The 26,479-nt window shown below is 46.4% G+C and overlaps 1 protein-coding gene and 22 non-coding genes across 23 annotated transcripts in view; 1 reads left to right on the top strand and 22 right to left on the bottom strand.

Annotated features, from left to right (window-relative positions):
* The window catches only part of LOC137136866 (GRB2-associated-binding protein 1-like), a 240,163-nt gene that overhangs the window by 166,208 nt on the left and 47,476 nt on the right, over positions 1-26,479 (top strand). The window lies entirely within an intron of this gene.
* trnan-guu (transfer RNA asparagine (anticodon GUU)) lies at positions 29-102 on the bottom strand. The gene has a single exon. It is a non-coding gene; the product is annotated as a tRNA-Asn (tRNA).
* Positions 844-917, bottom strand: trnan-guu (transfer RNA asparagine (anticodon GUU)). Its single transcript has one exon. It is a non-coding gene; the product is annotated as a tRNA-Asn (tRNA).
* trnan-guu (transfer RNA asparagine (anticodon GUU)) lies at positions 1,523-1,596 on the bottom strand. Its single transcript has one exon. It is a non-coding gene; the product is annotated as a tRNA-Asn (tRNA).
* Positions 3,784-3,857, bottom strand: trnan-guu (transfer RNA asparagine (anticodon GUU)). Its single transcript has one exon. It is a non-coding gene; the product is annotated as a tRNA-Asn (tRNA).
* Positions 4,463-4,536, bottom strand: trnan-guu (transfer RNA asparagine (anticodon GUU)). The gene has a single exon. It is a non-coding gene; the product is annotated as a tRNA-Asn (tRNA).
* Positions 5,568-5,641, bottom strand: trnan-guu (transfer RNA asparagine (anticodon GUU)). The gene has a single exon. It is a non-coding gene; the product is annotated as a tRNA-Asn (tRNA).
* On the bottom strand, positions 6,690-6,763 carry trnan-guu (transfer RNA asparagine (anticodon GUU)). Its single transcript has one exon. It is a non-coding gene; the product is annotated as a tRNA-Asn (tRNA).
* On the bottom strand, positions 7,002-7,075 carry trnan-guu (transfer RNA asparagine (anticodon GUU)). Its single transcript has one exon. It is a non-coding gene; the product is annotated as a tRNA-Asn (tRNA).
* On the bottom strand, positions 7,470-7,543 carry trnan-guu (transfer RNA asparagine (anticodon GUU)). The gene has a single exon. It is a non-coding gene; the product is annotated as a tRNA-Asn (tRNA).
* trnan-guu (transfer RNA asparagine (anticodon GUU)) lies at positions 8,238-8,311 on the bottom strand. Its single transcript has one exon. It is a non-coding gene; the product is annotated as a tRNA-Asn (tRNA).
* Positions 9,358-9,431, bottom strand: trnan-guu (transfer RNA asparagine (anticodon GUU)). The gene has a single exon. It is a non-coding gene; the product is annotated as a tRNA-Asn (tRNA).
* Positions 9,882-9,955, bottom strand: trnan-guu (transfer RNA asparagine (anticodon GUU)). The gene has a single exon. It is a non-coding gene; the product is annotated as a tRNA-Asn (tRNA).
* Positions 10,907-10,980, bottom strand: trnan-guu (transfer RNA asparagine (anticodon GUU)). The gene has a single exon. It is a non-coding gene; the product is annotated as a tRNA-Asn (tRNA).
* trnan-guu (transfer RNA asparagine (anticodon GUU)) lies at positions 13,155-13,228 on the bottom strand. Its single transcript has one exon. It is a non-coding gene; the product is annotated as a tRNA-Asn (tRNA).
* Positions 14,227-14,300, bottom strand: trnan-guu (transfer RNA asparagine (anticodon GUU)). The gene has a single exon. It is a non-coding gene; the product is annotated as a tRNA-Asn (tRNA).
* On the bottom strand, positions 14,833-14,906 carry trnan-guu (transfer RNA asparagine (anticodon GUU)). The gene has a single exon. It is a non-coding gene; the product is annotated as a tRNA-Asn (tRNA).
* trnan-guu (transfer RNA asparagine (anticodon GUU)) lies at positions 19,661-19,734 on the bottom strand. The gene has a single exon. It is a non-coding gene; the product is annotated as a tRNA-Asn (tRNA).
* On the bottom strand, positions 20,003-20,076 carry trnan-guu (transfer RNA asparagine (anticodon GUU)). Its single transcript has one exon. It is a non-coding gene; the product is annotated as a tRNA-Asn (tRNA).
* Positions 20,733-20,806, bottom strand: trnan-guu (transfer RNA asparagine (anticodon GUU)). Its single transcript has one exon. It is a non-coding gene; the product is annotated as a tRNA-Asn (tRNA).
* Positions 21,339-21,412, bottom strand: trnan-guu (transfer RNA asparagine (anticodon GUU)). Its single transcript has one exon. It is a non-coding gene; the product is annotated as a tRNA-Asn (tRNA).
* On the bottom strand, positions 23,369-23,442 carry trnan-guu (transfer RNA asparagine (anticodon GUU)). The gene has a single exon. It is a non-coding gene; the product is annotated as a tRNA-Asn (tRNA).
* Positions 23,975-24,048, bottom strand: trnan-guu (transfer RNA asparagine (anticodon GUU)). Its single transcript has one exon. It is a non-coding gene; the product is annotated as a tRNA-Asn (tRNA).

The following is a 26,479-nucleotide window of genomic DNA, read 5'->3' as shown; positions in this document are numbered from 1 at the left end:
CATAGCTAGGGTTACCTTGAAACCACCACGTCCCTGGGAGGGCTTGAACCACCAACCTTTCGGTTAACAGCCGAACGCGCTAACCCATTGCGCCACAGAGACGTCTGTATTGCTAGTTTAAGGGGGCATGGCCAACCCCTACAAAATAAAGCAATATCAAGGATAGCTAGAGTTACCTTGAAGCCACCACGTCCCTGGGTGGGCTTTAACCACCAACCTTGCACCATAGAGACAGCTTTAGGGGGCGTGGCTACAAGTGTAGAATTCCAACCCCTACAAAGTAAAACAATGTCAAGCGTGGCTACAAGTGTATAAATCTAACTCGTTCAAAATAAAACTACTTCTAAAATAACTAGGGTTACCTTGAAGCCACCACGTCCCTGGGTGGGCTTGAACCACCAACCTTTCGGTTAACAGCCAAATGCGCTAACCGATAGCGCCACAGAGACATCTGTATTGCTAGTTTTAGGGGGCGTGGCTACAAGTGTATAATTCCAACCCCTACAAAATAAAATAATGTCAAGCATAGCTAGGGTTACGTTTAAGCCACCACATCCCTGGGTGGGCTTTAACCTCCAACCTTGCACCATAGACACAGGTTTAGGGGGCGTGGCTACAAGTGTAGAATTCCAACCCCTAAAAAATAAAAAAATGTCAAGCATAGCTGGGGTTGCCTTGAAGTCACCACGTCCCTGGGTGGGCTTGAAACACCAACCTTTCGGTTAACAGCCAACTGCACCACAGAGACAGCTGTATTGAGAGTTGTAGGGGGCGTGGCTACAAGTGTATAACTCAAACTCCCTATAAAATAAAACTACTTCTAGGATAACCTTGAAGCCACCACGTCCCTGGGTGGGCTTGAACCACCAACCTTTCGGTTAACAGCCGAACGCGCTAACCGATTGCGCCACAGAGACATCTGTGTTGCTAGTTTTAGGGGGCGTGGCTACAAGTGTATAATTCCAACCCCTACAAAATAAAAAAATGTCAAGCATAGCTAGGGTTACCTTGAAACCACCACGTCCCTGGGAGGCCTTGAACCACCAACCTTTCGGTTAACAGCCGAACGCGCTAACCCATTGCGCCACAGAGACGTCTGTATTGCTAGTTTAAGGGGGCATGGCCAACCCCTACAAAATAAAACAATATCAAGGATTGCTAGAGTTACCTTGAAGCCATCACGTCCCTGGGTGGGCTTGAACCACCAACCTTTCGGTTGACAGCCGACTGCACCACAGAGACAGCTGTATTGGTAGTTTAGGGGGCGTGGCTACAAGTGTATAACTCAAACCCCCTATAAAAAAAAACTACTTCTAGGATAACTAGGAATACCTTGCAGCCACCACGCCCCTGGGTGGGCTTGAACCACCAACCTTTCGGTTAACAGCCGAACGCGCTAACCGATTGCTCCACAGAGACATCTGTATTGCTAGTTTTAGGGGGCGTGGCTAAAAGTGTTTAATTCCAACCCCTACAAAATAAAAAAATATCAAGGATAGCTAGAGTTACCTTGAAGCCAGCACGTCCCTGGGTGGACTTGAACCACCAACCTTTCGGTTAACAGCCGAACGCGCTAACCGATTGCTCCACAGAGACATCTGTATTGCTAGTTTTAGGGGGCGTGGCTAAAAGTGTTTAATTCCAACCCCTACAAAATAAAAAAATATCAAGGATAGCTAGAGTTACCTTGAAGCCAGCACGTCCCTGGGTGGGCTTGAACCACCAACCTTTCGGTTAACAAGGTTAACGCCACAGAGACGTCTGTATTGCTAATTTAAGGGGGCATGGCCAACCTTGCACCATAGAGACAGTTTTAGGCAGCATGGCTACAAGTGTATAATTCCAACTCCTACAAAATAAAGCAATATCAAGGATAGCTAGAGTTACCTTGAAGCCACCACGTTCCTGGGTGGGCTTGAACCACCAACCTTTCGGTTAACAGCCTACTGCACCTCCGAGACAGCTGTATTGGTAGTTGTAGGGGGCGTGGCTACAAGTGTATAACTCAAACCCTCTACAAAATAAAACAATATCAAGGATAGCTAGAGTTACCTTGAAGCCATCACGTCCCTGGGTGGGCTTGAACCACCAATCTTTCGGTTGACAGCCGACTGCACGACAGAGACAGCTGTATTGGTAGTTGTAGGGGGCGTGGCTACAAGTGTATAACTCAAACCCCCTATAAAATAAAACTACTTCTAGGATAACTAGTAAAGCCCGTGGTACTTCTAGGATAACTAGGGATACCTTGCAGCCACCACACCCCTGGGTGGGCTTGAACCACCAACCTTTCGATTAACAGCCGAACGCGCTAATCGATTGCGCCACAGATACATCTGTATTGATAGTTTTAGGGGGCGTGGCAATAAGTGTATAATTCCAACCCCTACAAAATAAAATAATGTCAAGCATAGCTAGGGTTACCTTGAAGCCACCACGTCCCTGGGTGGGCTTGAACCACCAACCTTTCGGCTAACAGCCAAATGCGCTAACCGATTGCGCCACAGAGACATCTGTATTGCTAGTTTTAGGGGACGTGGCTAAAAGTGTATGATTCAAACCCCTACAAAATAAAATAATGTCAAGCATAGCTAGGGTTACGTTTAAGCCACCACATCCCTGGGTGGGCTTTAACCACCAACCTTGCACCATAGACACAGGTTTAGGGGGCGTGGCTACAAGTGTAGAATTCCAACCCCTAAAAAATAAAAAAATGTCAAGCATAGCCGAGGTTGCCTTGAAGTCACCACGTCCCTGGGTGGGCTTGAAACACCAACCTTTCGGTTAACAGTCAACTGCACCACAGAGACAGCTGTATTGGTAGTTGTAGGGGGCGTGGCTACAAGTGTATAACTCAAACCCTCTATAAAATAAAACTACTTCTAGTATAACTAGGGTTACATTGAAGCCAACACGTCCCTGGGTGGGCTTCAACCACCAACCTTTCGGTTAACAGCCGAACACGCTAACCTATTGCGCCACAGAGACATCTGTATTGCTAGTTTAAGGGGGCGTGGCCAACCTTGCACCATAGAGACAGTTTTAGGCGGCATGGCTACAAGTGTATAATTCCATCCCCTACAAAATAAAACAATGTCAAGCATAGCTAGAGTTACCTTGAAGCCACCACGTCCCTGGGTGGGCTTTAACCACCAACCTTGCACCATAGAGACAGCTTTAGGGGGCGTGGCTACAAGTGTAGAATTCCAACCCCTACAAAGTAAAACAATGTCAAGCGTGGCTACAAGTGTATAAATCTAACCCTTTCAAAATAAAACTACTTCTAAAATAACTAGAGTTATCTTGAAGCCACCACATCCCTGGGTGGGCTTGAACAACCAACCTTTCGGTTAAAAGCCGTTCCCGCTAACCGATTGCGCCACAGAGACATCTGCATTGCTAGATTTAGGGGGCGTGGCTACAATTGTATGATTCCAACCCCTATAAAATAAAAAAATGTCAAGCATAGCTGGGGTTGCCTTGATATCACCACGTCCCTGGGTGGGCTTGAAACACCAACCTTGCACCATAGACACGGGTTTAGGGGGCGTGGCTACAAGTGTAGAATTCCAACCCCTAAAAAATAAAAAAATGTCAAGCATAGCTGGGGTTGCCTTGAAGTCACCACGTCCCTGGGTGGGCTTGAAACACCAACCTTTCGGTTAACAGCCAACTGCACCACAGAGACAGCTGTATTGAGAGTTGTAGGGGGCGTGGCTACAAGTGTATAACTCAAACTCCCTATAAAATAAAACTACTTCTAGGATAATCTTGAAGCCACCACGTCCCTGGGTGGGATTGAACCACCAACCTTTCGGTTAACAGCCGAACGCGCTAACCGATTGCGCCACAGAGACATCTGTGTTGCTAGTTTTAGGGGGCGTGGCTACAAGTGTATAATTCCAACCCCTACAAAATAAAAAAATGTCAAGCATAGCTAGGGTTACCTTGAAACCACCACGTCCCTGGGAGGCCTTGAACCACCAACCTTTCGGTTAACAGCCGAACGCGCTAACCCATTGCGCCACAGAGACGTCTGTATTGCTAGTTTAAGGGGGCATGGCCAACCCCTACAAAATAAAACAATATCAAGGATTGCTAGAGTTACCTTGAAGCCATCACGTCACTGGGTGGGCTTGAACCACCAACCTTTCGGTTGACAGCCGACTGCACCACAGAGACAGCTGTATTGGTAGTTTAGGGGGCGTGGCTACAAGTGTATAACTCAAACCCCCTATAAAAAAAAACTACTTCTAGGATAACTAGGAATACCTTGCAGCCACCACGCCCCTGGGTGGGCTTGAACCACCAACCTTTCGGTTAACAGCTGAACGCGCTAACCGATTGCTCCACAGAGACATCTGTATTGCTAGTTTTAGGGGGCGTGGCTAAAAGTGTTTAATTCCAACCCCTACAAAATAAAAAAATATCAAGGATAGCTAGAGTTACCTTGAAGCCAGCACGTCCCTGGGTGGGCTTGAACCACCAACCTTTCGGTTAACAGCCGAACGCGCTAACCGATTGCTCCACAGAGACATCTGTATTGCTAGTTTTAGGGGGCGTGGCTAAAAGTGTTTAATTCCAACCCCTACAAAATAAAAAAATATCAAGGATAGCTAGAGTTACCTTGAAGCCAGCACGTCCCTGGGTGGGCTTGAACCACCAACCTTTCGGTTAACAAGGTTAACGCCACAGAGACGTCTGTATTGCTAATTTAAGGGGGCATGGCCAACCTTGCACCATAGAGACAGTTTTAGGCAGCATGGCTACAAGTGTATAATTCCAACTCCTACAAAATAAAGCAATATCAAGGATAGCTAGAGTTACCTTGAAGCCACCACGTTCCTGGGTGGGCTTGAACCACCAACCTTTCGGTTAACAGCCTACTGCACCTCCGAGACAGCTGTATTGGTAGTTGTAGGGGGCGTGGCTACAAGTGTATAACTCAAACCCTCTACAAAATAAAACAATATCAAGGATAGCTAGAGTTACCTTGAAGCCATCACGTCCCTGGGTGGGCTTGAACCACCAATCTTTCGGTTGACAGCCGACTGCACGACAGAGACAGCTGTATTGGTAGTTGTAGGGGGCGTGGCTACAAGTGTATAACTCAAACCCCCTATAAAATAAAACTACTTCTAGGATAACTAGTAATACCTTGCAGCCACCACGCGCCTGGGTGGGCTTGAACCACCAACCTTTCGTTTATTCCAACCCTTACAAAATAAAACAATATCAAGGATAGCTAGAGTTACCTTGAAGCCAGCACTTCCCTGGGTGGGCTTTAACCACCAACCTTGCACCATAGAGACAGGTTTAGGGGGCGTGGCTACAATTGTATAATTCCAACCCCTACAAAATAAAACAATATCAAGGATAGCTAGAGTTACCTTGAAGCCATCACGTCCCTGGGTGGGGTTGAACCACCAACCTTTCGGTTGACAGCCGACTGCACCACAGAGACAGCTGTATTGGTAGTTGTAGGGGGCGTGGCTACAAGTGTATAACTCAAACCCCCTATAAAAAAAACTACTTCTAGGATAACTAGGGATACCTTGCAGCCACCACACCCCTGGGTGGGCTTGAACCACCAACCTTTCGGTTAACAGCCGAACGCGCTAACCGATTGCGCCACAGAGACATCTGTATTGCTAGTTTTAGGGGGCGTGGCTAAAAGTGTATGATTCCAACCCCTACAAAATAAAATAATGTCAAGCATAGCTAGGGTTACGTTTAAGCCACCACATCCCTGGGTGGGCTTTAACCACCAACCTTGCACCATAGACACAGGTTTAGGGGGCGTGGCTACAAGTGTATAATTCCAACCCCTACAAAATAAAACAATGTCAAGCATAGCTGGGGTTGCCTTGAAGTCACCACGTCCCTGGGTGGGCATGAAACACCAACCTTTCGGTTAACAGCCAACTGCACCACAGAGACAGCTGTATTGGTAGTTGTAGGGGGCGTGGCTACAAGTGTATAACTCAAACTCCCTATAAAATAAAACTACTTCTAGGATAACCTTGAAGCCACCACGTCCCTGGGTGGGCTTGAACCACCAACCTTTCGGTTAACAGCCAAACGCGCTAACCTATTGCTCCACAGAGACATCTGTATTGCTAGTTTTAGGGGGCGTGGCTACAAGTGTATAAATCTAACCTGTTCAAAATAAAACTACTTCTAAAATAATTATGGTTATCTTGAAGACACTACGTCCCTGGGTGGGCTTGAACCACCAACCTTTCAGTTAACAGCCGAACGCTCTAACCGATTGCGCCACAGAGACATCTGTATTGCTAGGTTTAGGGGGCGTGGCTAAAAGTGTATGATTCCAACCCCTACAAAATAAAATAATGTCAAGCATAGCTAGGGTTACGTTTAAGCCACCACATCCCTGGGTGGGCTTTAACCACCAACCTTGCACCATAGAGACAGGTTTAGGGGGCGTGGCTACAATTGTATAATTCCAACCCCTACAAAATAAAACAATATCAAGGATAGCTAGAGTTACCTTGAAGCCATCACGTCCCTGGGTGGGCTTGAACCACCAACCTTTCGGTTGACAGCCGACTGCACCACAGAGACAGCTGTATTGGTAGTTGTAGGGGGCGTGGCTACAAGTGTATAACTCAAACCCCCTATAAAAAAAAACTACTTCTAGGATAAGTAGGGATACCTTGCAGCCACCACACCCCTGGGTGGGCTTGAACCACCAACCTTTCGGTTAACAGCCGAACGCGCTAACCGATTGCGCCACAGAGACATCTGTATTGCTAGTTTTAGGGGGCGTGGCTAAAAGTGTATGATTCCAACCCCTACAAAATAAAATAATGTCAAGCATAGCTAGGGTTACGTTTAAGCCACCACATCCCTGGGTGGGCTTTAACCACCAACCTTGCACCATAGACACAGGTTTAGGGGGCGTGGCTACAAGTGTATAATTCCAACCCCTACAAAATAAAACAATGTCAAGCATAGCTAGGGTTACCTTGAAGCCACCACGTCCCTGGGTGGGCTTGAACCACCAACCTTTCGGTTAACAGCCAAATGCGCTAACCGATTGCGCCACAGAGACATCTGTTTTGCCAGTTTTAGGGGGTGTGGCTAAAAGTGTATGATTCCAACCCCTACAAAATAAAATAATGTCAAGCATAGCTAGGGTTACGTTTAAGCCACCACATCCCTGGGTGGGCTTTAACCTCCAACCTTGCACCATAGACACAGGTTTAGGGGGCGTGGCTACAAGTGTAGAATTCCAACCCCTAAAAAATAAAAAAATGTCAAGCATAGCTGGGGTTGCCTTGAAGTCACCACGCCCCTGGGTGGGCTTGAAACACCAACCTTTCGGTTAACAGCCAACTGCACCACAGAGACAGCTGTATTGAGAGTTGTAGGGGGCGTGGCTACAAGTGTATAACTCAAACTCCCTATAAAATAAAACTACTTCTAGGATAACCTTGAAGCCACCACGTCCCTGGGTGGGCTTGAACCACCAACCTTTCGGTTAACAGCCGAACGCGCTAACCGATTGCGCCACAGAGACATCTGTATTGCTAGTTTTAGGGGGCGTGGCTACAAGTGTATAATTCCAACCCCTACAAAATAAAAAAATGTCAAGCATAGCTAGGGTTACCTTGAAACCACCACGTCCCTGGGAGGCCTTGAACCTTGAAGCCAGCACTTCCCTGGGTGGGCTTGAACCACCAACCTTTCGGTTAACAGCCGAACGCGCTACCCGATTGCGCCACAGAGACGTCTGTATTGCTAGTTTAAGGGGGCATGGCCAACCTTGCACCATAGAGACAGTTTTAGGCGGCATGGCTACAAGTGTATAATTCCAACCCCTACAAAATAAAGCAATATCAAGGATAGCTAGAGTTACCTTGAAGCCACCACGTTCCTGGGTGGGCTTGAACCACCAACCTTTCGGTTAACAGCCTACTGGACCTCCGAGACAGCTGTATTGTTAGTTGTAGGGGGCGTGGCTACAAGTGTATAACTCAAACCCTCTATAAAATAAAACTACTTCTAGTATAACTAGGGTTACATTGAAGCCAACACGTCCCTGGGTGGGCTTGAACTACCAACCTTTCGGTTAACAGCCGAACGCGCTAACCTATTGCTCCACAGAGACATCTGTATTGCTAGTTTTAGGGGGCGTGGCTACAAGTGTATAAATCTAACCTGTTCAAAATAAAACTACTTCTAAAATAATTATGGTTATCTTGAAGACACTACGTCCCTGGGTGGGCTTGAACCACCAACCTTTCGGTTAACAGCCGAACGCTCTAACCGATTGCGCCACAGAGACATCTGTATTGCTAGGTTTAGGGGGCGTGGCTAAAAGTGTATGATTCCAACCCCTACAAAATAAAATAATGTCAAGCATAGCTAGGGTTACGTTTAAGCCACCACATCCCTGGGTGGGCTTTAACCACCAACCTTGCACCATAGAGACAGGTTTAGGGGGCGTGGCTACAATTGTATAATTCCAACCCCTACAAAATAAAACAATATCAAGGATAGCTAGAGTTACCTTGAAGCCATCACGTCCCTGGGTGGGCTTGAACCACCAACCTTTCGGTTGACAGCCGACTGCACCACAGAGACAGCTGTATTGGTAGTTTAGGGGGCGTGGCTACAAGTGTATGATTCCAACCCCTACAAAATAAAATAATGTCAAGCATAGCTAGGGTTACGTTTAAGCCACCACATCCCTGGGTGGGCTTTAACCACCAACCTTGCACCATAGACACAGGTTTAGGGGGCGTGGCTACAAGTGTAGAATTCCAACCCCTAAAAAATAAAAAAATGTCAAGCATAGCTGGGGTTGCCTTGAAGTCACCACGTCCCTGGGTGGGCTTGAAACACCAACCTTTCGGTTAACAGCCAACTGCACCACAGAGACAGCTGTATTGGTAGTTGTAGGGGGCGTGGCTACAAGTGTATAACTCAAACTCCCTATAAAATAAAACTACTTCTAGGATAACCTTGAAGCCACCACGTCCCTGGGTGGGCTTGAACCAACAACCTTTCGGTTAACAGCCGAACGCGCTAACCTATTGCTCCACAGAGACATCTGTATTGCTAGTTTTAGGGGGCGTGGCTACAAGTGTATAAATCTAACCTGTTCAAAATAAAACTACTTCTAAAATAATTACGGTTATCTTGAAGACACTACGTCCCTGGGTGGGCTTGAACCACCAACCTTTCAGTTAACAGCCGAACGCTCTAACCGATTGCGCCACAGAGACATCTGTATTGCTAGGTTTAGGGGGCGTGGCTAAAAGTGTATGATTCCAACCCCTACAAAATAAAAAAATGTCAAGCATAGCTAGGGTTACCTTGAAACCACCACGTCCCTGGGAGGGCTTGAACCACCAACCTTTCGGTTAACAGCCGAACGCGCTAACCCATTGCGCCACAGAGACGTCTGTATTGCTAGTTTAAGGGGGCATGGCCAACCCCTACAAAATAAAGCAATATCAAGGATAGCTAGAGTTACCTTGAAGCCACCACGTCCCTGGGTGGGCTTTAACCACCAACCTTGCACCATAGAGACAGCTTTAGGGGGCGTGGCTACAAGTGTAGAATTCCAACCCCTACAAAGTAAAACAATGTCAAGCGTGGCTACAAGTGTATAAATCTAACTCGTTCAAAATAAAACTACTTCTAAAATAACTAGGGTTACCTTGAAGCCACCACGTCCCTGGGTGGGCTTGAACCACCAACCTTTCGGTTAACAGCCAAATGCGCTAACCGATAGCGCCACAGAGACATCTGTATTGCTAGTTTTAGGGGGCGTGGCTACAAGTGTATAATTCCAACCCCTACAAAATAAAACAATATCAAGGATAGCTAGAGTTACCTTGAAGCCAGCACGTCCCTGGGTGGGCTTGAACCACCAACCTTTCGGTTAACAGCCGAACGCGCTAACCGATTGCGCCACAGAGACGTCTGTACTGCTAGTTTAAGGGGGCATGGCCAACCTTGCACCATAGAGACAGTTTTAGGCGGCATGGCTACAAGTGTATAATTCCAACCCCTACAAAATAAAGCAATATCAAGGATAGCTAGAGTTACCTTGAAGCCAGCACGTCCCTGGGTGGGCTTGAACCACCAACCTTTCGGTTGACAGCCGACTGCACCACAGAGACAGCTGTATTGGTAGTTGTAGGGGGCGTGGCTACAAGTGTATAACTCAAACCCCCTATAAAAAAAAACTACTTCTAGGATAACTAGGGATACCTTGCAGCCACCACACCCCTGGGTGGGCTTGAACCACCAACCTTTCGATTAACAGCCAAACGCGCTAATCGATTGCGCCACAGATACATCTGTATTGATAGTTTTAGGGGGCGTGGCAATAAGTGTATAATTCCAACCCCTACAAAATAAAACAATGTCAAGCATAGCTAGGGTTACCTTGAAGCCACCACGTCCCTGGGTGGGCTTGAACCACCAACCTTTCGGCTAACAGCCAAATGCGCTAACCGATTGCGCCACAAAGACATCTGTATTGCTAGTTTTAGGGGACGTGGCTAAAAGTGTATGATTCCAACCCCTACAAAATAAAATAATGTCAAGCATAGCTAGGGTTACGTTTAAGCCACCACATCCCTGGGTGGGCTTTAACCTCCAACCTTGCACCATAGACACAGGTTTAGGGGGCGTGGCTACAAGTGTAGAATTCCAACCCCTAAAAAATAAAAAAATGTCAAGCATAGCTGGGGTTGCCTTGAAGTCACCACGTCCCTGGGTGGGCTTGAAACACCAACCTTTCGGTTAACAGCCAACTGCACCACAGAGACAGCTGTATTGAGAGTTGTAGGGGGCGTGGCTACAAGTGTATAACTCAAACTCCCTATAAAATAAAACTACTTCTAGGATAACCTTGAAGCCACCACGTCCCTGGGTGGGCTTGAACCACCAACCTTTCGGTTAACAGCCGAACGCGCTAACCGATTGCGCCACAGAGACATCTGTGTTGCTAGTTTTAGGGGGCGTGGCTACAAGTGTATAATTCCAACCCCTACAAAATAAAAAAATGTCAAGCATAGCTAGGGTTACCTTGAAACCACCACGTCCCTGGGAGGCCTTGAACCACCAACCTTTCGGTTAACAGCCGAACGCGCTAACCCATTGCGCCACAGAGACGTCTGTATTGCTAGTTTAAGGGGGCATGGCCAACCCCTACAAAATAAAACAATATCAAGGATTGCTAGAGTTACCTTGAAGCCATCACGTCCCTGGGTGGGCTTGAACCACCAACCTTTCGGTTGACAGCCGACTGCACCACAGAGACAGCTGTATTGGTAGTTTAGGGGGCGTGGCTACAAGTGTATAACTCAAACCCCCTATAAAAAAAAACTACTTCTAGGATAACTAGGAATACCTTGCAGCCACCACGCCCCTGGGTGGGCTTGAACCACCAACCTTTCGGTTAACAGCCGAACGCGCTAACCGATTGCTCCACAGAGACATCTGTATTGCTAGTTTTAGGGGGCGTGGCTAAAAGTGTTTAATTCCAACCCCTACAAAATAAAAAAATATCAAGGATAGCTAGAGTTACCTTGAAGCCAGCACGTCCCTGGGTGGGCTTGAACCACCAACCTTTCGGTTAACAGCCGAACGCGCTAACCGATTGCTCCACAGAGACATCCGTATTGCTAGTTTTAGGGGGCGTGGCTAAAAGTGTTTAATTCCAACCCCTACAAAATAAAAAAATATCAAGGATAGCTAGAGTTACCTTGAAGCCAGCACGTCCCTGGGTGGGCTTGAACCACCAACCTTTCGGTTAACAAGGTTAACGCCACAGAGACGTCTGTATTGCTAATTTAAGGGGGCATGGCCAACCTTGCACCATAGAGACAGTTTTAGGCAGCATGGCTACAAGTGTATAATTCCAACTCCTACAAAATAAAGCAATATCAAGGATAGCTAGAGTTACCTTGAAGCCACCACGTTCCTGGGTGGGCTTGAACCACCAACCTTTCGGTTAACAGCCTACTGCACCGCCGAGACAGCTGTATTGGTAGTTGTAGGGGGCGTGGCTACAAGTGTATAACTCAAACCCTCTACAAAATAAAACAATATCAAGGATAGCTAGAGTTACCTTGAAGCCATCACGTCCCTGGGTGGGCTTGAACCACCAATCTTTCGGTTGACAGCCGACTGCACGACAGAGACAGCTGTATTGGTAGTTGTAGGGGGCGTGGCTACAAGTGTATAACTCAAACCCCCTATAAAATAAAACTACTTCTAGGATAACTAGTAAAGCCCGTGGTACTTCTAGGATAACTAGGGATACCTTGCAGCCACCACACCCCTGGGTGGGCTTGAACCACCAACCTTTCGATTAACAGCCGAACGCGCTAATCGATTGCGCCACAGATACATCTGTATTGATAGTTTTAGGGGGCGTGGCAATAAGTGTATAATTCCAACCCCTACAAAATAAAATAATGTCAAGCATAGCTAGGGTTACCTTGAAGCCACCACGTCCCTGGGTGGGCTTGAACCACCAACCTTTCGGCTAACAGCCAAATGCTCTAACCGATTGCGCCACAGAGACATCTGTATTGCTAGTTTTAGGGGACGTGGCTAAAAGTGTATGATTCCAACCCCTACAAAATAAAATAATGTCAAGCATAGCTAGGGTTACGTTTAAGCCACCACATCCCTGGGTGGGCTTTAACCACCAACCTTGCACCATAGACACAGGTTTAGGGGGCGTGGCTACAAGTGTAGAATTCCAACCCCTAAAAAATAAAAAAATGTCAAGCATAGCCGAGGTTGCCTTGAAGTCACCACGTCCCTGGGTGGGCTTGAAACACCAACCTTTCGGTTAACAGTCAACTGCACCACAGAGACAGCTGTATTGGTAGTTGTAGGGGGCGTGGCTACAAGTGTATAACTCAAACCCTCTATAAAATAAAACTACTTCTAGTATAACTAGGGTTACATTGAAGCCAACACGTCCCTGGGTGGGCTTCAACCACCAACCTTTCGGTTAACAGCCGAACACGCTAACCTATTGCTCCACAGAGACATCTGTATTGCTAGTTTTAGGGGGCGTGGCTACAAGTATATAAATCTAACCTGTTCAAAATAAAACTACTTCTAAAATAATTATGGTTATCTTGAAGACACTACGTCCCTGGGTGGGCTTGAACCACCAACCTTTCGGTTAACAGCCGAACGCTCTAACCGATTGCGCCACAGAGACATCTGTATTGCTAGGGTTAGGGGGCGTGGCTAAAAGTGTATGATTCCAACCCCTACAAAATAAAATAATGTCAAGCATAGCTAGGGTTACGTTTAAGCCACCACATCCCTGGGTGGGCTTGAACCACCAACCTTTCGGTTGACAGCCGACTGCACCACAGAGACAGCTGTATTGGTAGTTGTAGGGGGCGTGGCTACAAGTGTATAACTCAAACCCCCTATAAAAAAAAACTACTTCTAGGATAACTAGGGATACCTTGCAACCACCACGCCCCTGGGTGGGATTGAACCACCAACCTTTCGGTTAACAGCCGAACGCGCTAACCTATTGCTCCACAGAGACATCTGTATTGCTAGTTTAAGGGGGCGTGGCCAACCTTGCACCATAGAGACAGTTTTAGGCGGCATGGCTACAAGTGTATAATTCCATCCCCTACAAAATAAAACAATGTCAAGCATAGCTAGAGTTACCTTGAAGCCACCACGTCCCTGGGTGGGCTTTAACCACCAACCTTGCACCATAGAGACAGCTTTAGGGGGCGTGGCTACAAGTGTAGAATTCCAACGCCTACAAAGTAAAACAATGTCAAGCGTGGCTACAAGTGTATAAATCTAACCCGTTCAAAATAAAACTACTTCTAAAATAACTAGAGTTATCTTGAAGCCACCACGTCCCTGGGTGGGCTTGAACCACCAACCTTTCGGTTAACAGCCTACTGCACCTCCGAGACAGTTGTATTGGTAGTTGTAGGGGGCGTGGCTACAAGTGTATAAATCTAACTTGTTCAAAATAAAACTACTTCTAAAATAACTAGGGTTATCTTGAAGCCACTACGTCCCTGGGTGGGCTTGAACCACCAACCTTTCGGTTAACAGCCGACTGCACCACAGAGACAGCTGTATTGGTAGTTGTAGGGGACGTGGCTACAAGTGTATAACTCAAACCCCCTATAAAATAAAACTACTTGTAGGATAACTAGGGTTACCTTGAAGCCACCACGTCCCTGGGTGGGCTTGAACCACCAACCTTTCGGTTAACAGCCGAACGCGCTAACCGATTGCGCCACAGAGACATCTGTATTGCTAGTTTTAGGGGGCGTGGCTACAAGTGTATAATTCCAACAATTACAAAATAAAACAATGTCAAGCATAGCTAGGTTTGGTTGTAAAGTGTTATATTCCAACCCCTACAAAATAAAATAATGTCAAGCATAGCTAGGGTTACGTTTAAGCCACCACATCCCTGGGCGGGCTTTAACCACCAACCTTGCACCATAGACACAGGTTTAGGGGGCGTGGCTACAATTGTATGATTCCAACCCCTACAAAATAAAACAATGTAAAGGATAGCTAGAGTTACCTTGAAGCCACCACGTCCCTGGGTGGGCTTGAAACACCAACCTTTCGGTTAACAGCCAACTGCACCACAGAGACAGCTGTATTGGTAGTTGTAGGGGGCGTGGCTACAAGTGTATAACTTAAACTCCCTATAAAATAAAACTACGCAGATTGCTAGATTTTGGGGGCGTGGCTAAAAGTGTTTAATTCCAACCCCTACAAAATAAAAAAATATCAAGGACAGCTAGAGTTACCTTGAAGCCAGCACGTCTCTGGGTGGGCTTGAACCACCAACCTTTCGGTTAACAGCCGAACGCACTAACCGATTGCGCCACAGAGACATCTGTATTGCTAGTTTTAGGGGGCGTGGCTAAAAGTGTTTAATTCCAACCCCTACAAAATAAAAAAATATCAAGGATAGCTAGAGTTACCTTGAAGCCAGCACGTCCCTGGGTGGGCTTGAACCACCAACCTTTCGGTTAACAAGGTTAACGCCACAGAGACGTCTGTATTGCTAATTTAAGAGGGTATGGCCAACCTTGCACCATAGAGACAGTTTTAGGCGGCATGGCTACAAGTGTATAATTCCAACCCCTACAAAATAAAGCAATATCAAGGATAGCTAGAGTTACCTTGAAGCCACCACGTTCCTGGGTGGGCTTGAACCACCAATCTTTCGGTTAACAGCCTACTGCACCTCCGAGACAGCTGTATTGGTAGTTGTAGGGGGCGTGGCTACAAGTGTATAACTCAAACCCTCTACAAAATAAAACAATATCAAGGATAGCTAGAGTTACCTTGAAGCCATCACGTCCCTGGGTGGGCTTGAACCACCAATCTTTCGGTTGACAGCCGACTGCACGACAGAGACAGCTGTATTGGTAGTTGTAGGGGGCGTGGCTACAAGTGTATAACTCAAACCCCCTATAAAATAAAACTACTTCTAGGATAACTAGTAATACCTTGCAGCCACCACGCCCCTGGGTGGTCTTGAACCACCAACCTTTCGTTTATTCCAACCCTTACAAAATAAAACAATATCAAGGATAGCTAGAGTTACCTTGAAGCCAGCACTTCCCTGGGTGGGCTTGAACCACCAACCTTTCGGTTGACAGCCGACTGCACCACAGAGACAGCTGTATTGGTAGTTTAGGGGGCGTGGCTACAAGTGTATAACTCAAACCCCCTATAAAAAAAAACTACTTCTAGGATAACTAGGAATACCTTGCAGCCACCACGCCCCTGGGTGGGCTTGAACCACCAACCTTTCGGTTAACAGCCGAACGCGCTAACCGATTGCTCCACAGAGACATCTGTATTGCTAGTTTTAGGGGGCGTGGCTAAAAGTGTTTAATTCCAACCCCTACAAAATAAAAAAATATCAAGGATAGCTAGAGTTACCTTGAAGCCAGCACGTCCCTGGGTGGGCTTGAACCACCAACCTTTCGGTTAACAGCCGAACGCGCTAACCGATTGCTCCACAGAGACATCTGTATTGCTAGTTTTAGGGGGCGTGGCTAAAAGTGTTTAATTCCAACCCCTACAAAATAAAAAAATATCAAGGATAGCTAGAGTTACCTTGAAGCCAGCACGTCCCTGGGTGGGCTTGAACCACCAACCTTTCGGTTAACAAGGTTAACGCCACAGAGACGTCTGTATTGCTAATTTAAGGGGGCATGGCCAACCTTGCACCATAGAGACAGTTTTAGGCGGCATGGCTACAAGTGTATAATTCCAACTCCTACAAAATAAAGCAATATCAAGGATAGCTAGAGTTACCTTGAAGCCACCACGTTCCTGGGTGGGCTTGAACCACCAACCTTTCGGTTAACAGCCTACTGGACCTCCGAGACAGCTGTATTGGTAGTTGTAGGGGGCGTGGCTACAAGTGTATAACTCAAACCCTCTATAAAATAAAACTACTTCTAGTATAACTAGGGTTACATTGAAGCCAACACGTCCCTGGGTGCGCTTGAACCACCAACCTTTCGGTTAACAGCCGAACGCGCTAACCTATTGCTCCACAGAGACATCTGTATTGCTAGTTTTAGGGGGCGTGGCTACAAGTGTATAAATCTAACCTGTTCAAAATAAAACTACTTCTAAAATAATTATGGTTATCTTGAAGACACTACGTCCCTGGGTGGGCTTGAACCACCAACCTTTCAGTTAACAGCCGAACGCTCTAACCGATTGCGCCACAGAGACATCTGTATTGCTAGGTTTAGGGGGCGTGGCTAAAAGTGTATGATTCCAACCCCTACAAAATAAAATAATGTCAAGCATAGCTAGGGTTACGTTTAAGCCACCACATCCCTGGGTGGGCTTTAACCACCAACCTTGCACCATAGAGACAGGTTTAGGGGGCGTGGCTACAATTGTATAATTCCAACCCCTACAAAATAAAACAATATCAAGGATAGCTAGAGTTACCTTGAAGCCATCACGTCCCTGGGTGGGCTTGAACCACCAACCTTTCGGTTGACAGCCGACTGCACCACAGAGACAGCTGTATTGGTAGTTTAGGGGGCGTGGCTACAAGTGTATGATTCCAACCCCTACAAAATAAAATAATGTCAAGCATAGCTAGGGTTACGTTTAAGCCACCACATCCCTGGGTGGGCTTTAACCACCAACCTTGCACCATAGACACAGGTTTAGGGGGCGTGGCTACAAGTGTAGAATTCCAACCCCTAAAAAATAAAAAAATGTCAAGCATAGCTGGGGTTGCCTTGAAGTCACCACGTCCCTGGGTGGGCTTGAAACACCAACCTTTCGGTTAACAGCCAACTGCACCACAGAGACAGCTGTATTGGTAGTTGTAGGGGGCGTGGCTACAAGTGTATAACTCAAACTCCCTATAAAATAAAACTACTTCTAGGATAACCTTGAAGCCACCACGTCCCTGGGTGGGCTTGAACCAACAACCTTTCGGTTAACAGCCGAACGCGCTAACCTATTGCTCCACAGAGACATCTGTATTGCTAGTTTTAGGGGGCGTGGCTACAAGTGTATAAATCTAACCTGTTCAAAATAAAACTACTTCTAAAATAATTACGGTTATCTTGAAGACACTACGTCCCTGGGTGGGCTTGAACCACCAACCTTTCAGTTAACAGCCGAACGCTCTAACCGATTGCGCCACAGAGACATCTGTATTGCTAGGTTTAGGGGGCGTGGCTAAAAGTGTATGATTCCAACCCCTACAAAATAAAAAAATGTCAAGCATAGCTAGGGTTACCTTGAAACCACCACGTCCCTGGGAGAGAAGTGTATACAAGTGTATAACTCAAACCCCCTATAAAAAAAAACTACTTCTAGGATAACTAGGAATACCTTGCAGCCACCACGCCCCTGGGTGGGCTTGAACCACCAACCTTTCGGTTAACAGCCGAACGCGCTAACCGATTGCTCCACAGAGACATCTGTATTGCTAGTTTTAGGGGGCGTGGCTAAAAGTGTTTAATTCCAACCCCTACAAAATAAAAAAATATCAAGGATAGCTAGAGTTACCTTGAAGCCAGCACGTCCCTGGGTGGGCTTGAACCACCAACCTTTCGGTTAACAGCCGAACGCGCTAACCGATTGCTCCACAGAGACATCTGTATTGCTAGTTTTAGGGGGCGTGGCTAAAAGTGTTTAATTCCAACCCCTACAAAATAAAAAAATATCAAGGATAGCTAGAGTTACCTTGAAGCCAGCACGTCCCTGGGTGGGCTTGAACCACCAACCTTTCGGTTAACAAGGTTAACGCCACAGAGACGTCTGTATTGCTAATTTAAGGGGGCATGGCCAACCTTGCACCATAGAGACAGTTTTAGGCAGCATGGCTACAAGTGTATAATTCCAACTCCTACAAAATAAAGCAATATCAAGGATAGCTAGAGTTACCTTGAAGCCACCACGTTCCTGGGTGGGCTTGAACCACCAACCTTTCGGTTAACAGCCTACTGCACCTCCGAGACAGCTGTATTGGTAGTTGTAGGGGGCGTGGCTACAAGTGTATAACTCAAACCCTCTACAAAATAAAACAATATCAAGGATAGCTAGAGTTACCTTGAAGCCATCACGTCCCTGGGTGGGCTTGAACCACCAATCTTTCGGTTGACAGCCGACTGCACGACAGAGACAGCTGTATTGGTAGTTGTAGGGGGCGTGGCTACAAGTGTATAACTCAAACCCCCTATAAAATAAAACTACTTCTAGGATAACTAGTAAAGCCCGTGGTACTTCTAGGATAACTAGGGATACCTTGCAGCCACCACACCCCTGGGTGGGCTTGAACCACCAACCTTTCGATTAACAGCCGAACGCGCTAATCGATTGCGCCACAGATACATCTGTATTGATAGTTTTAGGGGGCGTGGCAATAAGTGTATAATTCCAACCCCTACAAAATAAAATAATGTCAAGCATAGCTAGGGTTACCTTGAAGCCACCACGTCCCTGGGTGGGCTTGAACCACCAACCTTTCGGCTAACAGCCAAATGCGCTAACCGATTGCGCCACAGAGACATCTGTATTGCTAGTTTTAGGGGACGTGGCTAAAAGTGTATGATTCCAACCCCTACAAAATAAAATAATGTCAAGCATAGCTAGGGTTACGTTTAAGCCACCACATCCCTGGGTGGGCTTTAACCACCAACCTTGCACCATAGACACAGGTTTAGGGGGCGTGGCTACAAGTGTAGAATTCCAACCCCTAAAAAATAAAAAAATGTCAAGCATAGCCGAGGTTGCCTTGAAGTCACCACGTCCCTGGGTGGGCTTGAAACACCAACCTTTCGGTTAACAGTCAACTGCACCACAGAGACAGCTGTATTGGTAGTTGTAGGGGGCGTGGCTACAAGTGTATAACTCAAACCCTCTATAAAATAAAACTACTTCTAGTATAACTAGGGTTACATTGAAGCCAACACGTCCCTGGGTGGGCTTCAACCACCAACCTTTCGGTTAACAGCCGAACACGCTAACCTATTGCTCCACAGAGACATCTGTATTGCTAGTTTTAGGGGGCGTGGCTACAAGTATATAAATCTAACCTGTTCAAAATAAAACTACTTCTAAAATAATTATGGTTATCTTGAAGACACTACGTCCCTGGGTGGGCTTGAACCACCAACCTTTCGGTTAACAGCCGAACGCTCTAACCGATTGCGCCACAGAGACATCTGTATTGCTAGGGTTAGGGGGCGTGGCTAAAAGTGTATGATTCCAACCCCTACAAAATAAAATAATGTCAAGCATAGCTAGGGTTACGTTTAAGCCACCACATCCCTGGGTGGGCTTGAACCACCAACCTTTCGGTTGACAGCCGACTGCACCACAGAGACAGCTGTATTGGTAGTTGTAGGGGGCGTGGCTACAAGTGTATAACTCAAACCCCCTATAAAAAAAAACTACTTCTAGGATAACTAGGGATACCTTGCAAGCACCACGCCCCTGGGTGGGATTGAACCACCAACCTTTCGGTTAACAGCCGAACGCGCTAACCTATTGCGCCACAGAGACATCTGTATTGCTAGTTTAAGGGGGCGTGGCCAACCTTGCACCATAGAGACAGTTTTAGGCGGCATGGCTACAAGTGTATAATTCCATCCCCTACAAAATAAAACAATGTCAAGCATAGCTAGAGTTACCTTGAAGCCACCACGTCCCTGGGTGGGCTTTAACCACCAACCTTGCACCATAGAGACAGCTTTAGGGGGCGTGGCTACAAGTGTAGAATTCCAACGCCTACAAAGTAAAACAATGTCAAGCGTGGCTACAAGTGTATAAATCTAACCCGTTCAAAATAAAACTACTTCTAAAATAACTAGAGTTATCTTGAAGCCACCACGTCCCTGGGTGGGCTTGAACCACCAACCTTTCGGTTAACAGCCTACTGCACCTCCGAGACAGTTGTATTGGTAGTTGTAGGGGGCGTGGCTACAAGTGTATAAATCTAACTTGTTCAAAATAAAACTACTTCTAAAATAACTAGGGTTATCTTGAAGCCACTACGTCCCTGGGTGGGCTTGAACCACCAACCTTTTGGTTAACAGCCGACTGCACCACAGAGACAGCTGTATTGGTAGTTGTAGGGGACGTGGCTACAAGTGTATAACTCAAACCCCCTATAAAATAAAACTACTTGTAGGATAACTAGGGTTACCTTGAAGCCACCACGTCCCTGGGTGGGCTTGAACCACCAACCTTTCGGTTAACAGCCGAACGCGCTAACCGATTGCGCCACAGAGACATCTGTATTGCTAGTTTTAGGGGGCGTGGCTACAAGTGTATAATTCCAACAATTACAAAATAAAACAATGTCAAGCATAGCTAGGTTTGGTTGTAAAGTGTTATATTCCAACCCCTACAAAATAAAATAATGTCAAGCATAGCTAGGGTTACGTTTAAGCCACCACATCCCTGGGCGGGCTTTAACCACCAACCTTGCACCATAGACACAGGTTTAGGGGGCGTGGCTACAATTGTATGATTCCAACCCCTACAAAATAAAACAATGTAAAGGATAGCTAGAGTTACCTTGAAGCCACCACGTCCCTGGGTGGGCTTGAAACACCAACCTTTCGGTTAACAGCCAACTGCACCACAGAGACAGCTGTATTGGTAGTTGTAGGGGGCGTGGCTACAAGTGTATAACTTAAACTCCCTATAAAATAAAACTACGCAGATTGCTAGATTTTGGGGGCGTGGCTAAAAGTGTTTAATTCCAACCCCTACAAAATAAAAAAATATCAAGGACAGCTAGAGTTACCTTGAAGCCAGCACGTCTCTGGGTGGGCTTGAACCACCAACCTTTCGGTTAACAGCCGAACGCACTAACCGATTGCGCCACAGAGACATCTGTATTGCTAGTTTTAGGGGGCGTGGCTAAAAGTGTTTAATTCCAACCCCTACAAAATAAAAAAATATCAAGGATAGCTAGAGTTACCTTGAAGCCAGCACGTCCCTGGGTGGGCTTGAACCACCAACCTTTCGGTTAACAAGGTTAACGCCACAGAGACGTCTGTATTGCTAATTTAAGAGGGTATGGCCAACCTTGCACCATAGAGACAGTTTTAGGCGGCATGGCTACAAGTGTATAATTCCAACCCCTACAAAATAAAGCAATATCAAGGATAGCTAGAGTTACCTTGAAGCCACCACGTTCCTGGGTGGGCTTGAACCACCAATCTTTCGGTTAACAGCCTACTGCACCTCCGAGACAGCTGTATTGGTAGTTTAGGGGGCGTGGCTACAAGTGTATAACTCAAACCCCCTATAAAATAAAACTACTTCTAGGATAACTAGTAATACCTTGCAGCCACCACGCCCCTGGGTGGTCTTGAACCACCAACCTTTCGTTTATTCCAACCCTTACAAAATAAAACAATATCAAGGATAGCTAGAGTTACCTTGAAGCCAGCACTTCCCTGGGTGGGCTTGAACCACCAACCTTTCGGTTGACAGCCGACTGCACCACAGAGACAGCTGTATTGGTAGTTTAGGGGGCGTGGCTACAAGTGTATAACTCAAACCCCCTATAAAAAAAAACTACTTCTAGGATAACTAGGAATACCTTGCAGCCACCACGCCCCTGGGTGGGCTTGAACCACCAACCTTTCGGTTAACAGCCGAACGCGCTAACCGATTGCTCCACAGAGACATCTGTATTGCTAGTTTTAGGGGGCGTGGCTAAAAGTGTTTAATTCCAACCCCTACAAAATAAAAAAATATCAAGGATAGCTAGAGTTACCTTGAAGCCAGCACGTCCCTGGGTGGGCTTGAACCACCAACCTTTCGGTTAACAGCCGAACGCGCTAACCGATTGCTCCACAGAGACATCTGTATTGCTAGTTTTAGGGGGCGTGGCTAAAAGTGTTTAATTCCAACCCCTACAAAATAAAAAAATATCAAGGATAGCTAGAGTTACCTTGAAGCCAGCATGTCCCTGGGTGGGCTTGAACCACCAACCTTTCGGTTAACAAGGTTAACGCCACAGAGACGTCTGTATTGCTAATTTAAGGGGGCATGGCCAACCTTGCACCATAGAGACAGTTTTAGGCGGCATGGCTACAAGTTTATAATTCCAACTCCTACAAAATAAAGCAATATCAAGGATAGCTAGAGTTACCTTGAAGCCACCACGTTCCTGGGTGGGCTTGAACCACCAACCTTTCGGTTAACAGCCTACTGGACCTCCGAGACAGCTGTATTGGTAGTTGTAGGGGGCGTGGCTACAAGTGTATAACTCAAACCCTCTATAAAATAAAACTACTTCTAGTATAACTAGGGTTACATTGAAGCCAACACGTCCCTGGGTGCGCTTGAACCACCAACCTTTCGGTTAACAGCCGAACGCGCTAACCTATTGCTCCACAGAGACATCTGTATTGCTAGTTTTAGGGGGCGTGGCTACAAGTGTATAAATCTAACCTGTTCAAAATAAAACTACTTCTAAAATAACTAGAGTTATCTTGAAGCCACCACGTCCCTGGGTGGGCTTGAACCACCAACCTTTCGGTTAACAGCCTACTGCACCTCCGAGACAGTTGTATTGGTAGTTGTAGGGGGCGTGGCTACAAGTGTATAAATCTAACTTGTTCAAAATAAAACTACTTCTAAAATAACTAGGGTTATCTTGAAGCCACTACGTCCCTGGGTGGGCTTGAACCACCAACCTTTCGGTTAACAGCCGACTGCACCACAGAGACAGCTATATTGGTAGTTGTAGGGGACGTGGCTACAAGTGTATAACTCAAACCCCCTATAAAATAAAACTACTTGTAGGATAACTAGGGTTACCTTGAAGCCACCACGTCCCTGGGTGGGCTTGAACCACCAACCTTTCGGTTAACAGCCGAACGCGCTAACCGATTGCGCCACAGAGACATCTGTATTGCTAGTTTTAGGGGGCGTGGCTACAAGTGTATAATTCCAACAATTACAAAATAAAACAATGTCAAGCATAGCTAGGTTTGGTTGTAAAGTGTTATATTCCAACCCCTACAAAATAAAATAATGTCAAGCATAGCTAGGGTTACGTTTAAGCCACCACATCCCTGGGCGGGCTTTAACCACCAACCTTGCACCATAGACACAGGTTTAGGGGGCGTGGCTACAATTGTATGATTCCAACCCCTACAAAATAAAACAATGTAAAGGATAGCTAGAGTTACCTTGAAGCCACCACGTCCCTGGGTGGGCTTGAAACACCAACCTTTCGGTTAACAGCCAACTGCACCACAGAGACAGCTGTATTGGTAGTTGTAGGGGGCGTGGCTACAAGTGTATAACTTAAACTCCCTATAAAATAAAACTACGCAGATTGCTAGATTTTGGGGGCGTGGCTAAAAGTGTTTAATTCCAACCCCTACAAAATAAAAAAATATCAAGGACAGCTAGAGTTACCTTGAAGCCAGCACGTCTCTGGGTGGGCTTGAACCACCAACCTTTCGGTTAACAGCCGAACGCACTAACCGATTGCGCCACAGAGACATCTGTATTGCTAGTTTTAGGGGGCGTGGCTAAAAGTGTTTAATTCCAACCCCTACAAAATAAAAAAATATCAAGGATAGCTAGAGTTACCTTGAAGCCAGCACGTCCCTGGGTGGGCTTGAACCACCAACCTTTCGGTTAACAAGGTTAACGCCACAGAGACGTCTGTATTGCTAATTTAAGAGGGTATGGCCAACCTTGCACCATAGAGACAGTTTTAGGCGGCATGGCTACAAGTGTATAATTCCAACCCCTACAAAATAAAGCAATATCAAGGATAGCTAGAGTTACCTTGAAGCCACCACGTTCCTGGGTGGGCTTGAACCACCAATCTTTCGGTTAACAGCCTACTGCACCTCCGAGACAGCTGTATTGGTAGTTGTAGGGGGCGTGGCTACAAGTGTATAACTCAAACCCTCTACAAAATAAAACAATATCAAGGATAGCTAGAGTTACCTTGAAGCCATCACGTCCCTGGGTGGGCTTGAACCACCAATCTTTCGGTTGACAGCCGACTGCACGACAGAGACAGCTGTATTGGTAGTTGTAGGGGGCGTGGCTACAAGTGTATAACTCAAACCCCCTATAAAATAAAACTACTTCTAGGATAACTAGTAATACCTTGCAGCCACCACGCCCCTGGGTGGTCTTGAACCACCAACCTTTCGTTTATTCCAACCCTTACAAAATAAAACAATATCAAGGATAGCTAGAGTTACCTTGAAGCCAGCACTTCCCTGGGTGGGCTTGAACCACCAACCTTTCGGTTGACAGCCGACTGCACCACAGAGACAGCTGTATTGGTAGTTTAGGGGGCGTGGCTACAAGTGTATAACTCAAACCCCCTATAAAAAAAAACTACTTCTAGGATAACTAGGAATACCTTGCAGCCACCACGCCCCTGGGTGGGCTTGAACCACCAACCTTTCGGTTAACAGCCGAACGCGCTAACCGATTGCTCCACAGAGACATCTGTATTGCTAGTTTTAGGGGGCGTGGCTAAAAGTGTTTAATTCCAACCCCTACAAAATAAAAAAATATCAAGGATAGCTAGAGTTACCTTGAAGCCAGCACGTCCCTGGGTGGGCTTGAACCACCAACCTTTCGGTTAACAGCCGAACGCGCTAACCGATTGCTCCACAGAGACATCTGTATTGCTAGTTTTAGGGGGCGTGGCTAAAAGTGTTTAATTCCAACCCCTACAAAATAAAAAAATATCAAGGATAGCTAGAGTTACCTTGAAGCCAGCACGTCCCTGGGTGGGCTTGAACCACCAACCTTTCGGTTAACAAGGTTAACGCCACAGAGACGTCTGTATTGCTAATTTAAGGGGGCATGGCCAACCTTGCACCATAGAGACAGTTTTAGGCGGCATGGCTACAAGTGTATAATTCCAACTCCTACAAAATAAAGCAATATCAAGGATAGCTAGAGTTACCTTGAAGCCACCACGTTCCTGGGTGGGCTTGAACCACCAACCTTTCGGTTAACAGCCTACTGGACCTCCGAGACAGCTGTATTGGTAGTTGTAGGGGGCGTGGCTACAAGTGTATAACTCAAACCCTCTATAAAATAAAACTACTTCTAGTATAACTAGGGTTACATTGAAGCCAACACGTCCCTGGGTGCGCTTGAACCACCAACCTTTCGGTTAACAGCCGAACGCGCTAACCTATTGCTCCACAGAGACATCTGTATTGCTAGTTTTAGGGGGCGTGGCTACAAGTGTATAAATCTAACCTGTTCAAAATAAAACTACTTCTAAAATAATTATGGTTATCTTGAAGACACTACGTCCCTGGGTGGGCTTGAACCACCAACCTTTCAGTTAACAGCCAAACGCTCTAACCGATTGCGCCACAGAGACATCTGTATTGCTAGGTTTAGGGGGCGTGGCTAAAAGTGTATGATTCCAACCCCTACAAAATAAAATAATGTCAAGCATAGCTAGGGTTACGTTTAAGCCACCACATCACTGGGTGGGCTTTAACCACCAACCTTGCACCATAGAGACAGGTTTAGGGGGCGTGGCTACAATTGTATAATTCCAACCCCTACAAAATAAAACAATATCAAGGATAGCTAGAGTTACCTTGAAGCCATCACGTCCCTGGGTGGGCTTGAACCACCAACCTTTCGGTTGACAGCCGACTGCACCACAGAGACAGCTGTATTGGTAGTTTAGGGGGCGTGGCTACAAGTGTATAACTCAAACCCCCTATAAAAAAAAACTACTTCTAGGATAACTAGGAATACCTTGCAGCCACCACACCCCTGGGTGGGCTTGAACCACCAACCTTTCGGTTAACAGCCAAACGCACTAACCAATTGCGCCACAGAGACATCTGTATTGCTAGTTTTAGGGGGCGTGGCTAAAAGTGTATGATTCCAACCCCTACAAAATAAAATAATGTCAAGCATAGCTAGGGTT

The sequence above is a fragment of the Channa argus genome, chromosome 12, assembly GCF_033026475.1.
Source record: "Channa argus isolate prfri chromosome 12, Channa argus male v1.0, whole genome shotgun sequence".
Lineage (NCBI taxonomy): Eukaryota > Metazoa > Chordata > Actinopteri > Anabantiformes > Channidae > Channa > Channa argus.
This window is presented reverse-complemented; position numbering and strand designations above follow the sequence as displayed.